Consider the following 12,165-nt stretch of genomic DNA (forward strand, 5'->3'; position numbering starts at 1 on the left):
CAAACGATACCGTACATTTTAATTGATTATTTATATTTCAGTGTGAAATTAAAGATATACAGTAAATTATGTAATTAAGTTTAATAACAGCGATGTAATGTTATATAAAATAAATGTTTATTATTTAATTAATCCACCCTGAAGCAACCTTCCAACGGTAGAGAGAGAAGTTAGGCCATTCATAAAGCCAGATCTCCGATTTTGGCCGAGGAGTTTATAAATACTTGGTTTTAGTCACTTCTATTTTAATCGCCGTAGGAATAGTAACGAATTATCTACAACAAATTACCGCCTCAACACCCGATTCTGCTACTGTCCACAGGTGCTATCTGTAAAACTATAGCAAGTTATACACGTTGCTGTCTGCTATAAATGCTGTACTTTTAACACACGGTACACTGTCTGTAGCACAGTGTGTGTTGACAATTTACAATGATGTACAACCATAGGCAGGTTTTCGTACTGCCATGCAAGAATGGATAGGTGTTTTCCGCCGCTTTTAGGCCTTCTAGTCAATTATTGTATTATCGAATTACGTAATTAGTCTAGTAGCTCATCTACCTTTTTAGCAGGGCATAATGAATATTGTAGCTAGGCTAGGCCTACTAGTCTAGCGGGAAATCAACCAATTATTTGGTTGGATACGAGTTTAGGGTAGGAAGTTAAGTACGAGTTGGCATGGGTACGAGTCGACCAGGGGTGAATCGACCAGAGTACACCCGGCCGCCCTACTAGAGCATAGGCTACAGGCCTGCAGGAATGGGAAATCTGTCCTAGCTATAGGCATAGGCCTACATTAGGACGCCCAAAAAAGCCATCCTATGAGCATAAAAAGGCCTCGTAGAGCCAGACATGTTAACATATACTACACAGTACTAGTACGTCTACCATTTATTATAGTTCCATGGTACTACGGATCACTACTATCTAGGTCTAGTAGGCTAGGGTAGGGTTCCAGTAATTTCGGTCGCGTTTTTTCAGGAGGGCATGTGAGAGGTGAGGTAGGTTAGCCCAGCTAACCTAAACTAACATCTAAGTAGTATTCTACCATGGGATGGGAACGAGTCGGGATGGGGGTACGGGTTGATCTTTATCCGTATTCTAGGGTGCTGGTCAACCCGTAACGTACCCATGTCAACTCGTACCAAACTTGGCTAACTCGTACCCAAATAATTGGTCAACTCGTACCAATAGCTTTATAGCTTTATTGATAGCTGGGTTCAAATCTAGGTTGGGACGGTTTTTTCTCATTCTAAAAAAGATTTCCTTATAATAATAAAATAATATCGACCTATGAATTTAACTGTAATATTGTATTTTATACATAATATTAGTAGTAATAGTAATTCCCATTGCATTTATTATTATAATATATTTTACGGTTGTTACCCCTTAATTATACTATAGTATAACTTCCTTGTTATATTTTACAATATTTTATTCATAATTCAACAATTTTTTTTCACAGCTAATTATCAAACTGAATCATCACACACCAAATCTCATGAAATCTCTATTGTATTTCTCCAAGCTAATCCAGCTACATGGTATTGCCTTGAGGCTAAACTACACTGTATACTGGGCACTACCATCATTCCTGGCCCGTCAACCTGGACCACATTATGGTCCAACACAGTCGTGTACTACTGATTCCAAATAGTGAATTACATCCTGTGGTCAAGGATTTATTTGCACTTATGCTTATTTCCTCCAACATACAGAGTACGTAGGGCTTTTAATGATTTGCTTTTATACCTGTTAATTAAAAAATCGTTTATGCCTATTGTTGCATAAATATCAAATTTAGACTGTAAATACTGGGATGATCACCCTAAATTTTCTTTTTCATTTAACAATTTTATATTTCACAGCCAGAAAAAAAGCATACAGGTTTTTTTTTTATTCATAATAACTGTTGAATTGCATCCCAATACATGGTACCTATTGGTATTATATCTATAATAATAAAGTACTCTCTTATAAATAGATGTATCTCTCCAAACTACTCCAACTACCTAATCTAATAATAGTACTATTAGCATACCACTGTACACTTTGTAGACAAGAAATAAGTTGTATCCACCTAGAGGACTTATGTACAGTCGATCGTCCTCTCACTGTTCTGGTCAACATAATCTACGTCTAGATTATTACAGTAATTAAAGTACATTATTACAGAGATTTTTTATTTTTTCAGAAATCAAAGTTATGTGTATAGAAAGCAGTACGCGTATTAAAAACTAAGCAGGTTGTACTCTTGAACGCAAACTGGCAGGAAAATTTTGAATATTTTTTGTTGTTGAAATGATGGAATCCTAACTTCAATTTCCACGAACTGGAGACGAAGACATATTACGACCCTTTTATTTTATTGATATTTACTTGCATTCTCATCGTTTTAAAATTTTATTTATAATGCTGGTAATGAATTTACTATTGAAAAAGTCATGTGTCCACTTATCTCAAATTGTGGCACACCTCTAACCTTGGTAATAATAATAATAATAATAATAATAATAAGATTTTAATAGCGCACATACCACCACTCCAGAATGCTCAAGAACTGACTGTGTTCTATATGAGTACATTTAATTTGCCATATAGTAGTGTTTCCACCATACTTCAACCTGGTAATTGAATACATTTCATCGGGGTAAAATTATCACCTTTAACATAAAGTATCCTCCTGAAACATGTATTTGTACTGTACTGCATCTACTATTCATTTAATTACTTAATACTAATTTGGGTGATTTATGTCTAACTTCAGGAATGATCTGAGGCTAGAAGAACGAATTTCTGCACATATAATTTATATAAAAAATAAACCAATGTTTTCCTAAAAATTTAACCCCTAGGTTGATAACTAACAAAGAAATTATTTGAAATTGTGTTCTCACAATATATGTGTACTGTATCTACATATGCATGCTGCTGTACTTGTTTTTAACCGCATAATGGCATTAAAAAAAAAAGAATGTTTTATAATTATTATGTTATTTCCAAATATTAAAGGTCTGAAACAGAAACTAAATGTTACCAAACTATGTTTTTGAAAATCTCTATGATATAATATAATAATATGAACATAATAATAAATTATATTGACTATTTTTGATAATCATCATGTCCTTATAAATTCATTTATATTTCTTTTGTGTAATATAGTTCATATATTATGTATTAAATAAATTGGTAAGGCCCTATACTGTTTATATTTAAGGAAAGTTTATATATACTATTATTTTATGCCTACCAATATTAGTATTAATTGTTTATGTAACTATTTTGTCTAATTGCATTGATTTTTTGTATAGGCCAATGGCATTAATGTTTTCTCAAATCAAATTAGCCTAATAATGCCATATTTAGAAACATAATTCATTGATTTCTGATATTCTGTACTTGTGTATGCATTACTAAAATAGTAGTTATTTTATTTCATTTATAATGCATGTATAAACTTTTATTCAGTTTTTTTTTACATTTTTAAGTTTAAAAATTATTAAAATACCTATCTACCTTTCTGTTATTGTTACTATTATAATATTTTTTGAGGCAGATTGATTTCAATAAAAAAATTTTAAACAATTAATTTGATTTATACTGTACTATGTTAATTCAGGATATGAAGTGTATGTTGGTAGAATCTGGTGTATTGGAGGTTGGTGATGTGAGGTGTATTTTTGTCACTTTAAGACCTAAATTAGATGTTTTCTGAAGAAAAGAAGTAAGTGGATATGCTTTCAAACAACTCCAAGAAGATTCACACAAAAATAATTACTTCCCAATAAAATAGTATGTAACAGTGTATATTACACTACATTGAATAAACTCGAGCGGAAAAATAACACACATAAAAAATCATTCATCTCCTTGTCGAAAAGCGCCCTCTCTAGTTTTCTATTAATTTATTAATAATTATTATTAATTAATGAGTAATATAAACTTATTTTTAACATTTAATGCCGGAAGCTGATTCTACTCCTAACAAGGTGTCATACCTCCAAATTTCGTCAACGTATTCAAAGCACTTCAATAAATATCACATTGAACATTAAAAATTAGGGTTATCTATATATAAATTTACGTAAGGGCAAAATTCGGTAAATCGCGCCTTACTTTTAGAATTTTTACTCGATGGTATATAAAGTTGGTACTGATTTTAACTACCTGATGTAACCCTGTTTACTAATTAAATGAAGTTAGATAATTAGTTATTGACGATTAAAACGAATTTAGGTTCAACGATTTGCCCCAAATAGGGGTGTTTTCCGATCGTGGTATACACTGTCTAATGGATGTCCATCTTGAAAAATACCCGCCACAAAAATGCGAGGAGGCTTCGCATTTTCCTATCTCCTCCTACGATAATTGTTTTTAATAGCTGAAAATCGGTTGAACAGCTTGAGTACAGTATTATAATGTTGAAGACAGGCCGATTTTCTTTAAAAAATACTATTTTGATAGATTTAATATACGTTTATACAAATGTATTGATTTGCGAAGAATGGAACATTCCAATCTCTGTGTCGTTCCACAAGTTTCTATTCCCTCAGGCGTCGTAAAGGAAAGTACTGTATACTCATAACAGAAATTCGATCCATTTTTTTTTCAATCTGTGCTGCAGAGGTTGGATATAATTTTTTTTAAACGGATAATGAGCTAGCGTTTTCATTCGCAGTATATTTATGTACAATTATTGCAGTTAAACCACCCACATCATCACCCTTCCCTCACTGGCATGAGTAGCGTTGTAAAGCCAGTAGAAGATAGGCCTACAGTGCATCACATGCCCTAAACGCATAACAACTTTGGTGGGTAGGGTAGGAACCAACTTAAGTATGAATTAGCTCTAAGAAACAATTGAAAACCATTAGGCCTACTAATTAAGTTGAGTTAGATAATTTAATATTATTGAAGATTAAATCGAATTTATGATTTTCCCCGAATAGAGGTGGTTTTCACAAATTGTTATACATTATATAAACATATACACGTCGTAGTGATGTGTCGTTACACGTACTGTACTTTTCAATCGACTAGGACGGTGATAGTTTCAAAAAAGTATTACATCGCAATGTTTTACTGTGTTTAGTGGTATATTATTTGTAAAACATGAAAACAATTAATATTTCGTTACTAAATAAATAAAGAATAAATAGATAAAGAATATATTTAAAAACTGTTCCTCTTTGCACCATCCTCTTCCCCATCCCTCAACTACATATAAAACACAAATTAAGTTTGTTTAAAATTGACTTAAACAATTGGTCTCATTTTGTGACAACTTTCTTTTTCGGAAGTAATTCCCAGGGTGCTAATTTTAGTTGAGTACATAAATCACAGTGTCTATTTATTCGTTCCTGTAAACGACATATATTATTGTCCTGAGGTACGTACATTTGAAATCGCCAGTTTTTTAACGCTGACATTATTAGTATTCGAGAACCATCTGTGGGCACGACCTAGATGGTACGCGAGCGAAGCGAGCGTACCATCTAGTGGATAGAATTTTGCTTAAAAACATATACAAAAAACATCGATAAAAAATACTTTTCGAATTTAAAAACATTTGAAACTTCATTTATATGTTCAATATAGGTTGCTCTATTCACAGAAACAAAATTTCATTCATGAACGTTTTTTTTTTTGTTTTTTTTTTTTCAAAATCGTTATTAGGTTTAAAAAATGCATTGGAATTGTATGGTCTTTCATAAGTGTACATTTTGTAAAAACGTAAATTTAAAAAATCAGTAATATGGCTCGATAGTAATCTTTTTTTTTGCAATATGGATGGAGCAACCTATATTGAACATTTATACCAAGTATCAAGTATTATTTTTATCGATGTTTTTTGTATATGTTTTAAGCAAAATTCTATCCATAACCCTAATTTTTAATGTTCAATGTGATATTTATTGAAGTGCTTTGAATACGTTGATGAAATTTGGAGGTATGAAACTTTGTTTGGAGTAGAATCAGCTTCCAGCATCAAATGTTAAAAATATGTTTATATTACTCATTAATTAATAATAATTATTAATAAATTAATAGAAAACTAGAGAGGGCGCTTTTCGACAAGGAAATGAATGTTTTTTTATGTGTGTTATTTTTCCGCTCGAATTCATTCAATGTACTTTAATATACACTATTACATACTCTTTTATTGGGAAGCCTATTCGCTTCTTTTCTTCAGAAAACATCTAATTTAGGTCTTAAAGTCACAAAAATACACCTCACATCACCAACCTCAAACACACCAGATTCTACCAACACACACTTCATCTCCTGAACTAACATAGTACAGTATAAGTCAAATTAAATGTTTTAAATTTTTTTATTGAAATCAATCTTCTGCAAAAAATATTATAATAGTAACAATAACAGAAAGGTTGATAGGTATTTTAATATTTTTTAAACTTAAAAAGGTAAAAAAAAACTGAATAAAATGTTTATACATACGTACATTATAAATGAAATAAAATAACTACTATTTTAGTAATGCATACACAAGTACAGAATATCAGAAATCAATGATTTATGTGTCTAAATATGGCATTATTAGGCTAATTTGCTTTGAGAAAAACATTAATGCCATTGGCGCGCCAATACAAAAAATCAATGCAATTAGACAAAATAGTTACATAAACAATTAATACTAATAATGCATGGTAGGCATAAAATAATAGTGTATATAAACTTTCCTTAAATATAAACAGTATAGGGCCTTACCAATTTATTTAATACATAATATATGAACTATATTACACAAAAGAAATATAAATGAATTTATAAGGACATGATTATCAATATAATTTAATATTATGTTCATATTATTATATTATATCATAGAGATTTTCAAAAACATAGTTTGGTAACATTTAGTTTCTGTTTCAGACCTTTAATATTTGGAAATAACCTATAATAATTATAAAACATTCTTGTTTTCAATGCCATTATGCGGTTAAAAACAAGTACAGCAGCATGCATATGTAGATACAGTACACCTATATATTGTGAGAACGTACATAATTTCAATAATTTCTTTGTTAGTTATCAACCTAGGGGTTAAATTATTAGGAAAACATTGGTTTATTTTTTATATGTGTACAGAAATTCGTTCTTCTAGCCTCAGATCATTCCTGAATTAGTATTAAGTAATGGATATTAGATGAAGTATAGTACAAATACATGTTTCAGGAGGATACTTTATGTTAAAGGTGATAATTAGTTTAAATGTTACCCCAATGAAATTTATTCAATTACCAGGTTGAAGTAGTCTGGTGGAAACACTACTATATGTACTCATGTAGAACACAGTCAGTTCTACCAAGGTTAGAGGTGGGTGCCAACATTTGAGATAAGTGGAAACATGACCTTTTCAATAGTAAATTCATTACCAGCATTATAAATAAAATGTTAAAAAGATGAGAATGCAAGTAAATATTAGATTCATAGTCCTCATTATGCACAATGGTTTTCTACTATCACATTATTAAAATATAAAACAATCATATAGCCTTTAATGAATTTACATGGTGGTCTATCCAAATAAATTTAAATAAAAGGGTCGTAATATGTCTTTGTCTCCAGTTCGTGGAAAATGAACAAAAAATATTCAAAATATCCTGCCAGTTTGCGTTCAGTACAACCTGCTTAGTTTTTAATACGAGTACTGCTTTCTATACACATAACTTTGATTTCTGCACCAAAAAAAATCTCTGTAATAATGTACTTTTTAATTACTGTAATAATCTAGGCATAGATTATGTTGACCAGGCCAGTGAGAGGACGATCGACTGTACAGTACTACCATAAGTCCTCTAGGTGGATACAACTTATTTATTGTCTACAAAGTGTACAGTAGTATGCTAATAGTACTATTATTATATTAGGTAGTTGGAGTAGTTTGGAGAGATACATCTATTTATAAGAGAGTACTTTATATTTATCGATATAATACCAATAGGTACCATGTATTGGGATGCAATTCAACAGTTATGAATAAAAAAAACTCTGTATGCTTTATTCTGGCTGTGAAATATAAAATTGTTAAATGAAAAAGAAAATTTAAGGTGATCATCCCAGTATTTACAGTCTAAATTTGATCTTTATGCAACAATAGGCATAAACGATTTTTTAATTAACAGGTATAAAAGCAAATTAAAAGCCCTACGTACTCTGTATGTTGGAGGAAATAAGCATAGGGCCTAAGTGCAAATAAATCCTTGACCACAGGATGTAATTCACTATTTGGAATCAGTGGTACACGACTGTGTTGGACCATAATGTGGTCCAGGTTGACGGGCCAGGAATGATGGTAGTGCCCAGTATGAGTGTTGCCAAAGTGCGAGTCAACGAGGCACGCAATGCAGGCATAATGCACGCAATCCACGCAATGCATGCAATCCACGACGGTAATTCAACGGAAAAAATACCAACAAGTGCAAGCCTTCGAATAATAATAAGCCTTCGTTAATATTTGTGTACAATTCATAAACATTTATGAATCACCTACCGTTAATGTAATTATGTTAACAGTTGTGAATATCCAGATGCAACTTCGATGTTTACAGTTAGTTTTAGATGGTGCCTGGTCACCGTCTAAGAAGCCTAGCTAGCTAGCCTAGGCCCTATAGCACGGTAGCCCGCCCGCCGGAGTAGAGACGGCTATTCGCTGTATGCTTAGTACAGTCTATGCCTGGCAGTAGCTTCATTATCAACGCTGTCAACAATGGACGAATACAGTGGATTACGGATATTTTAAATCTAAGTCTTGTGAAATGTATTTTTTTAAACAAAATATCATCTAGTATAGGAAGCCCTATATAATATGAAAATTACTAGGCCTGGGCTGTGTGGTGGGCCGGCGGGGGGACATTTTGGAAAAAAATAACTACAAACAAGCGAGACTGACCAACAAGAAGGGAGCAGCAGGCAGGCTTGACTTTATTTTAGTAGTACAGTAGTAGTAGTAGGGTATGTTTAGAACAACATAACATAAAATAATGATTTTATTTTTTAATTCATCCCCTCTAATGTTTGATATGAACATACTAATTTATATTTAAATTATTTAATATGTTTTATGGTGCCTCGCACTTTTGGTACAATAGTGCAGTTACACTTCGTACTGACTCGCTTGAATTGCAATTAACATGGTCACGTGGGCCGTTGACTCCAATGAATCCAATAAATCCATGGCTTGCAGTTTGTCAATACCCGTCCAGTATACAGTGTAATTTAGCCTCAAGGCAATACCATGTAGCTGGATTAGCTTGGAGAAATACACTAGAGATTTCATGAGATTTGGTGTGTGATGATTCAGTTTGATAATTACCTGTGAAAAAAAATTGTTGAATTATGAAGAAAATATTGTAAAATATAACAAGGAAGTTATACTATAGTATAATTAAGGGGTAACCGTAAAATATATTATAATAATAAATGCAATGCGAATTACTATTACTACTAATATTATGTATACAATACAATATTACAGTTAAATTCATAGGTCGATATTATTTTATTATTATAAGGAAATCTGTTTTAGAATGAGAAAAAACCGTCCCAACCTAGATTTGAACCCAGCTATCAATAAAGCTATAAAGCTATTGGTACGAGTTGACCAATTATTTGGGTACGAGTTAGCCAAGTTTGGAACGAGTTGACCAGCACCCTAGAATACGGATAAAGATCAACCCGTACCCCCATCCCGACTCGTTCCCATCCCATGGTAGAATACTACTTACATGTTAGTTTAGCCTAGCTGGGCTAACCTACCTCACATCTCACATGCCCTCCTGAAAAAACGCGACCGAAATTACTGGAACCCTACCCTAGCCTACTAGACCTAGATAGTAGTGATCCGTAGTACCATGGAACTATAATAAATGGTAGACGTACTAGTACTGTGTAGTATATGTTAACATGTCTGGCTCTACGAGGCCTTTTTATGCTCATAGGATGGCTTTTTTGGGCGTCCCAATGTAGGCCTATGCCTATAGCTAGGACAGATTTCCCATTCCTGCAGGCCTGTAGCCTATGCTCTAGTAGGGCGGCCGGGTGTACTCTGGTTGATTCACCCCTTTTCGACTCGTACCCATGCCAACTCGTACTTAACTTCCTACCCTAAACTCGTATCCAACCAAATAATTGGTTGATTTCCCGCTAGACTAGTAGGCCTAGCCTAGCTACAATATTCATTATGCCCTGCTAAAAAGGTAGATGAACTACTAGACTAATTACGTAATTCGTATAATAATAAATATAATTGACTAGAAGGCCTAAAAGCGGCGGAAAACACCTATCTATTCTTGCATGGAAGTACGAAAACCTGCCTATGGTTGTACATCATTGTAAATTGTCAACACACACTGTGCTACAGACAGTGTACCGTGTGTTAAAAGTACAGCATTTATAGCAGACAGCAACGTGTATAACTTGCTATAGTTTTACAGATAGCACCTGTGGACAGAGTAGCAGAATCGGGTGATGTGTTCGTCATTTTTTATTCTTTACTTTTTAAATTTAGTAATCTATAGTTCTGAACGAAGATGATGAATTATTAATTTATGTTGCATATTGATTGTAAGAGTCAGGAGTTTACCTGATATTGTTTTTGTTTTCTTATATTTAGTAATTTTCAAGGACGCTGTTCAAACTGTCACATCCAGTCGACAACACTTTCACTTTCGTCTCAGATCAAGTTAACTATGATTTGTCATTAAATATTGCCCCTAAAGCTCTGTCTACACTATCAGACTTTATGTGACTAAAACAAATGTGGTGTGACCTTATATGGACACCATAATATCATATCACTACCATATTTGGGCATATCACTACCATATTTGGGCATATCGCACGTTTTTGGCAAACTAGTTTACCTCCGCCAAGGAGGTATATGTAATCGGTAGCGTGTTTTTATTACTTGGCAAAAAAAAATTTTGCCAAGTAGTATTTACTTTGTTACTTGCCAAAAAAGAATTTTGCCAAGTATAGTCTTTACTTTGTTTGTGTGTATGTTTGTATGTTTGTTACTTGGCCAAATTGAAAATTGGCAAAGTATGTTGATCTGTTCGGTTTGTGTGTTTGTTTGTCATCATTCTAGCGCTCAAAATTTTGATTCGAATGACTCCTAATTACTACCATACATGTCGCCTGGTGCAAGGACGACACTGCCCAATTTTGGAACACTTTTTAGAATTATGTTCAGAACTGCTAGTGTTAAAAGATAGGACAGAATTTTCAAAAGCCGGTGAGCAGTCTTAAAGTAAACTAAAATTGCATTTTCTCGAGAACTACTTGTCCAAAAAAACTTCATTTTTGTACAAGAGGCAAGAGTTATAATTTGTGATTTGTAATTTTAAAATAGATTTAATGTACAGGTTTTTTGATGCGAATAATTTAAAAAACCTATTTCTTTTCAAATTCACCCGTGTGTTTTACGCGTTGCTATTGTTAGTCGATTGAAGCTATTGTTAGTTGAAAGGCTGGTTACATAACCTTTTCACCAAACTCGTATACGCATGATTGTAGTGAAATTACCCTAAATCACACAGCATCAGGACACACACTTTTGGTGAAAATCGGGTCACGGTCAGGAGGCCAATTTTGATTTGGCCAAGTATCTGGCACTCAGAAGAAGGCTAGTTTGTTTGTTACTTAGCAAAAAGAATGTTGCCAAGTATAGTATTTACTTTGTTTGTATGTAAGTTTGTATGTATGTTTATATGTTTGTTACTGGGCAAAAAGTATAGTATTTACTTTGTTACTTGGCAAAAAAGAATTTTGCCAAGTATAGTATTCACTTTGTTTGTATGTATGTATGTATGTTTGTTAGCACGATAGCGCCTACAGTTTTCAAGTTATCGTTTTTGGGTGTAGATAGGTATATACTTTCCGACCATGCCTATTGAAAATCAAGAAAATTGGTTTATTAATAACTTAACAAATAACAAAAATGATATTATTTTCAGACCGTCTAGTGTTAAAAGATGGGAGACAATTTTCAAAACCCGGCGAGCAGTCTTAAAATAACAAGTCTACTGAAATTGCATTTTCTCGAGAACTACTAGTCCAAAAAACATCATTTTTGTACAAGAGGCAAGAATTATAAATTACTACGAGTAGTTTTAAAAACCCATTTCTTTTCAAATT

This window comes from Antedon mediterranea, chromosome 3, assembly GCF_964355755.1.
Source record: "Antedon mediterranea chromosome 3, ecAntMedi1.1, whole genome shotgun sequence".
NCBI lineage: Eukaryota > Metazoa > Echinodermata > Crinoidea > Comatulida > Antedonidae > Antedon > Antedon mediterranea.